Below are 7,070 nucleotides of genomic sequence, written 5' to 3'. Positions count from 1 at the left end.
GACATTGTCTCATTTTGTTGTAATCTTCAACTGCCTTTAAAAAGATAACATAAAATTTACGGAAAGAATTTGAATACATCACATATACTTAATGGAGATATTGAGGAGAAAAGAAGGTAAAAGAACTGGAATCTAGAGTCTTGACTCTTATTTACTTTCTCAAGAATAATAACATTAAAATCCTTTTAAAAAGTGTGAGGCAGGCTCTGGATTAGCCCTGGGAGCTGCTGCAGTGGTGTGCAGACAGCAGTGGTGTTTGCACTCTGTAGGTGGGATGCAGGATTACCAAAGATCTGCTCTGCAGAAAAGTCTAGTGGAGACTATTGCTTGGCAGCTACCAGGAGCACCTAGAAGAGCTGGAGCTACCCCAGGCAGTGGATGAGAGGATGTGTGGCAGGCTGCACAAAGCAGTCTGCTCCTTCAGAGCCCCCTTTCCCTTCACTTGTGCCCTCAGCCCTGCCTGTCCTTGCAGTAGAACGGGGCCTTCTGCTCCAAGTTTCTGAAGGACCTGATGGAATGCTGCATCCTGACGTGCAATTTCAGACGTTTGTGCTCCTTAGTTTCCTGACACTCCCACATCCTGCAGTGCTTACAAGAGACAATCACAGCTGTGGTTTTGAGCATCACACATGAAGGCGATGTTTACCATTAAATATTTCTAGCTTAGCTACAATTACTCAGCATCTGAAGGTAGGATTTTCCAACTGGGTGAGACATCCCTGAAAACCTTGCATGTCATCTGTGGAGCTGTTCACCTCAATACATTATCTGAAAGGTCTTGATAAATTTTGCCTCTGAGAACATGTTTTCAGGATGAAGGTTGAGGAGAACACTTACAGCTCAGATTATGGTCATGAATGTAAAGCTTTCCCACACTAGTTTGCTTAAAGTAAATTCAGCACTGATACTTACTAGTCCACACATTAACAAAGGTGATGACCTGCAGCAGACTGAAGGTTTCCAGCACAGTGCTTTTCCTTCAGAGGATCTTGCTGATTACTGAGGAATCGTCTTTCTGATGGGAATGTGTCTGTTCTGTCAGACTTGTGATGGACACCAGCTGCTGGCAGCCAATGTGCCTGGTACCCTGCCAGCCTACCAGCTGCCAGCGGTGGGCAAACTGCCCAGCTTCCCACCTGGTAGATGAGTGAACTGCCAGCTCCTCACCTGGCAACTTTGAAGGAAAACACCAACAAATCTTTTCCAAGAAAAAGATACACATTTCTGAATTTACAATATTTAAAATGCCAAATCGGACCAGTCTAAGCAACCCAAACATCTGCTAGCCAGTTTTGGATTAAAAAAAAAAAAAAAAAAAAAAAAAAAAAAAAAAAAAAAAAAAAAAAAAGGTCAATGGATTCAAATTTGATTTGATCTCAGCTTCAAGATGCAATTTCCCCTCCCAGCTCCTGCACTTGTCTTGAAGACTAGTTTTCTTCAAAAGCCTTTTATTTCAGAGTTATTTGTAACCAAATCCCTCCATTTCAAAATCTTCATGCTTTTTGAGATTACATAAGTTTGTCATTTACCTTCTGAACCTCTGTGTGTGCATGTCCATCCACTCACCCACACCCACTTCTACACTAATCCACAGTCTGATCCATCCTTCCAGTTTGACAAACACAACCCACGTCACCCTCTTAAAACACCTTTCCTGGTCTCCCATTTTTGCTCTGGGGTGATCCTGTGGCTGCCCATCCATCATCATTCTGTGACATTTCCCTGTGAGGGCCCGTGACTCCTTCTGGGAATCCTTGCTGCTCTGTAAGCAGTGATGGCCTCTCTCTCAGAAGGACTGCCCTTGCAAGAACCTTTCCCAATGTCCTTTGATCCTGGTGCCTCCTTGGCAGCTCCTTTCTCTTTCAAGTTCAACAACTTTTCCTGTCTGAAAACTTCTTAGTTTTTGGAAACCAGAAATCATGAAAAATTAGAACAAAGAGGCATGTCTTTTTACAGAGTTTTCCATGCATATCACATAATTAAAAAAACACCAAAAAAATCCAAAAAGCCAAAGAAATCCACAACAAAAATAAATCAAAATAAAACCAAGCCAACATCCCATACCACCCACAAAATGATACTTCTCAGAGGAAATGGATTCCACTTGGTGCCATGGATTATTTCTTGCATGGGATGCCTCATGCTGAGCTTCTCAGTGCAGAGAACACCTTGTTAACACCTCTGTAGTGAACCATGTCTGCAGCCACTGCCATGCTGAGTCTCACTGGTGTCCAAGAGGCAAACCCAAGGCTTCAAATCTGTACTGTGATACTCAATGTAAAAAAAACCTAAATCCTTTATTGTCATTCCTTCCCCTAACATGAGCTCTAGCTGTGCTAGCAAGCAGTTAGCACTTAGCAATAGGTGCACATTAAAACTGAACAGGGGTGCTGGATAAAGAATAACCATGTCAGAGCTTTTAAGCAAGTCTTGTGTCCACACCTCCCTGGAGACGTGCTTGTGTTTTATCCAAAAGGGGAAAACTGCAGGATCTCTGATTTCTCAGAATAGGGTTATAAAAAGTGTCTGCAGAAGGGTGAAACCTCAGAGCAAGAGCACCCCATATCTTTTTCCTTAGTAGTGTCATGTAGCAAAGAAATGAAAAATCCTTCCTGGTGCTGACCCTTTCTTAGCATAATCCATTATCAAGCACAGTCAGTAATTTCACAGTCTTGCCTTCTTGAGATCTATGCCATTGTCAAAAAGTCAGATTTGAGAAACCTGAAGGACTGGCCAATTAGTAGCTAATTGTATTTTCCTGGATCTTGGCTAGAAAATTTGTGTTTAAACCCAGGGGGGTGCATGTGCCAGTGGTAATGTCTGTGGCTCCCTGTTGTGAGAGGTAAGGGACTGCTGCTGCTTCCAGCAGCTCCTGCTCATCCTGGGCCCTATAGCTGGTTGGGAGGCTGCTCTGGGAACTGTCTGATTGACCTATGTGGGTGTCTCTGAACTTCCTATCGCTTGGTTGTGTTGCCCGGAAAAGTGGGTGCTCTATCCCTGAAGTGTTCTAGAGAGGGCTGGATAAGCCTTTAAGCAATCCGGTATACTGGAAGTTGTCACTGCTTGTAGCCAATGGTTGCAATTAGATGATCTTAAGGACCCTTACAACCCTAACCATTTTGTGGGGTGGGGGGGTCTGTGAGACAGGCCCCAGGAAGAAGATTTCAGGGAATGTCCTCTGAAAGTGCCCAGAAGCAGTGCTCTGGATATTAGAGGAGGTAGTTCAAGACCTTGAGCCTTGCTTAGCTGAATGTCTCTTAAGAAAGCTTTGAGGACTTTTTTTACCTGTACCTGCTCCATTTTGGAGATTTTTTTTGTAATGGAGTTTCTTCGAGATCGAGGACATGATTTATATTTGGAGTTAGGCTTGAGCAATTCCATTCTGAGCCCTTTGGCCCTTGGGGCCTGTAGGCCTCTGTGGCGCAGGAGAAATTCTCAGTTGTGGCGCAGCAGGAATTTACTTTTCACATTAAGGTGTCTTGGGGAATTACAGGGTTTGATATGTAGAATTGTAGCCTTTTGATCTTAGCCACCTTAAGGCAAGGATTGTTTACACATTTTGTGTGCTCTGTAAAGTCAACTATGTTGCTAATGTAGGAAGGCCGTTGCGATAAACAATAAAGGTGAGAACGATACGATAACTGCAGCAGTTCAGACGTGTTTGCTCTGTCCGGCCTCTCATTGTTTAGGGACCCTTTTTTCAACAGATTTTCCTCCTGGTTTCCCTGGGATTCCCAGTCAGAGTGGACAGTGGAATATGCAGTGGGAAAGATCAAGGGACTATATCTGACTGCCTGGGATACTGAAGCTTGACTAGCCTCTGTTCTGCCCGGAGAGAGGAATTAATCTGTTTTCTGCTAGGCTGTGCTCAGTTTTGCTGACCTATACTTTGCCTGTTTAGCTGCTGCCTGGGAGGGACAGGGTTCCTGGTGATCTTTTAGCTAGAGGAGCCTTAGTGGCATGTCTGCTGGAGAGTTGGCTGACATGAGCAGTGTGGTAGTGCCAGTGGCACCGAGTGAGGTAATGTCATTTTAAAAACATAATCAGAATGAAAAGGAAATTTCTAGCTTTGCTCAGGCTATGACTACAAACAACTAAAATGTGACATGCCCTGGGGCCTCCAGCCTCTGTCATCACAAGGCTCAGCAGGGAGAAGTTTGTGGCTCCTCAGGGGCAGTGGTTTTAAAGTGGTAACAGGGATGTTCTGGGCTGCAGCCAGACCTGAGTCCCTCCTGGCTGGGCAAGGAAGTGCAGCAGGGTCTGATATATCTGTGGTGGCCGAGAAACCAGAAGAATGCTTGTGGTAGTAGTGGGTTGGCTGGGTTTTGTACTCATTTCTACCACCCCTGAGCTATGTTATCTTCACATCACCCCGAGGTGTGGTCTAGGGTGCTTGGCCATAGGAGAACTCTGGTAAACAGAGTGGAGGCTTGTGGTGACTCTAAGAAAACTTTCCTCTTCTCTCTTCCACCTAATGTATAACATTTGGTATAGTGATATGTGTGTTTAATCAAAGGCTTCAGTCTGTATTGCAGGTAGCTTTTGGAGGAAAAGACACTTCACTAGTTAGCCAAAGGTGTCCTGGTTAGAGTTCAGCTGGTAAATATGACCCTCTTACCAATTCTGTTATGAAGATGAGTGATTTCCCGTGATGTCCCATCCCTCCTACAGACTGTGATGCTTGTGGGTTTTCTTTGTGCCTGTTCCCTCCAGACAAGTGGCACAGCTGTTCATGCTGTTATGTGATTATTTGAGCTGGCAGCCAGTACAGCCACTCCAGAGGATCTCTCTGCCTGAGCACTGAGAAGTGGTAAATGTGTCTCCTTTGCAGGGCTGTGCTGCTGCACAGAGCTTGGCTTGGACCTGTTCATCACTTGTAGGGAGCTTGGATAGGGCCCTGCCACGGCGAGATGAAGGGAGAGTTTTGTCATGAATTTGCTCCTTTTACCTCTCTTCTTCATATAATCGTCGACTTCTTTCAACAATGTCCTAATCCTATCTTAGATGAGCCAGTAAAACTATCTGTGTGCTTAAAGTGCGACCCATTTTTAAGGAAACACAGGGGAAATGGGCACGGTTGTAGAAGCTTTTTGTCCAATGTCCTGAATCCCAGCTTGGGACCTGAACAGGGCATATGAAAATTGCTTCAAAGAGCCTGGAAGAGGAGGTAGTTTTGAGGACCCAGGGGGAAACCTGACTGCTCCTGCCACAGTGCCTCTCCTGTCTTCCAGGGCTCTGCTCACATTTGCTTCTTGCAATCTCCTGGTGTGGCAAGTCCCTTCCTTCTGAGCCCCTCCAAATCCCTCTGGAAATGACTACTGCAGAGAGAGAAAAACTCTTTCGAAGTAGGGAAAGACAAATGCCTGTGTAGGAGAACAAGTCATGGGAGCAATGTGTAAGATTGTATTATTTTTCTTAATTTTTGTAAGATGACTTAGTTCAGCTGCCAGAGTTGTTGGATATGGGATCAATTATAAGAATTCAAAGAAAAAAGCATGTATGTTAATAACAGGGAGTAACTCCGCAAAAACCAAGCCTGTACTTCTTTGTTAATTAAAAGCATGTCCCTAATTCTAAGCTTCTCGTGGTCCATAATCCCTCTAAGGATTTTGGTCACTCTTCCCAGCTGTGGCTTGGGTTCAGTGGTGCCAGGCCTGGGCTTGTGGTTGTGCTTAGTGTTACATGTGCATGTGTGTCCTACTGTTGCCTGTATGGTCTGTGCCAAGTTTGTGCCTGTATGTAAAGTTTTGTGGGCTGACAGCTCTGCAGGAGATGAGCCCTGAATGGCAGTGGGCATGGAGACTGGTGGGACTGCATGCATGCCTCCCTCCAGCAGCCTCATCTGTTGCTGACACCACCCAAGGGAATGGAGGGTGGTGTCCGCTTCCTTTCCTAAGCACCTTGTGTCTCCTGATCCTGCATCCATGTGTTTTGGGTGTTACTGAGGCATGGTGAGATGCAGCCTTCTAGTTAAAATCCAGGAGAGACTTGATTTTAACACGACTGATGGCTTTTCTAAGTGAACAGTAAACACCCTCAGTCCTTAGCGGTGACCCTGGAGCTTGTGCAGGCTGGGGTGAGGGGTGTTACAGCTGGAAGTATCTACAAGGACTTCTCTTGGCACAGGCTGTGATGGTGTCCTGGAGGGAAGTGTGTGCCCTCAGGCACATAGCCTGTCAGGGAGGTATGTCTGCAGTTCACCTCTCCTCCTCCAGGTTGATCTGTAGGGGAGCAGCAAGGTACTCATTATCCTGCTTCCATTCCTCTGGGAAGATGAGTCCCTCTCAGTCCCAGGATTTGGTGTCAGTCCATGTCTGCAACTGATGTTAAGCTGAGGTCACACTGGCAGGATAAGCACCAGTGACAAACCAGGATTGCTTATGACCTCGGCAGTGGAGGTGTTAGTATAATGATAACATATGAGTAATGGAGCTTATAATATCATATAATTTTATATAATTGCCATTATCTAAGTATATATTTATATGCACATGGTGATCTTGGAACACCTGAAGAGACCAGTTGCTTCCCAAATGGGGTTGTGCTCTAGTGCATGTGAGACTAAAATACCTGGCTGTCTGAGGCCTGGGGAAGTTCAGGGGTGATAAGGCACTGGAGCTGTGTAGGACATTGCTTTGCTGAGGGAGGATGGAGGCATGGACTAGGGGAAGATGAACTTATTTTGCTCTTTGCAAATCATGTGTCACCATCATCCTTGTTCCCCCTAGCCCCGGCTCATTCTTTGAAATGACAGTGATTTTGGCTGAAGATGTGCCCTCTGCCTCTGGTTACGGGATTTTGCACATCCAAAGCTTCCTGTAAAGCTGGCACTGATGTGGGCCTGCTGGGATTGCTGCTGGGTTGCAGCATTCCCGTGGCTTGGCAGGACAGAGGAAGAAGAGACTGCTTTATACTCTGTGGACTGCATAAAGCAAAGTATAATAGCTTCTTCACCAAGATTTGTTTTAAAAAATGGATGTTAATGTACTAAAAGCAAAGATGCCATTTATTTTTAAATAGGGTTTAACTATAAACCATTTGCACTGTTTCATGCTGTATCATTTGTGTTT

Source organism: Sylvia atricapilla, chromosome 1 (genome assembly GCF_009819655.1).
Source record: "Sylvia atricapilla isolate bSylAtr1 chromosome 1, bSylAtr1.pri, whole genome shotgun sequence".
NCBI classification, from domain to species: Eukaryota; Metazoa; Chordata; class Aves; order Passeriformes; family Sylviidae; genus Sylvia; species Sylvia atricapilla.
The sequence above is the reverse complement of the archived record's forward strand: the minus strand, read 5'-3'. Positions refer to the sequence as shown.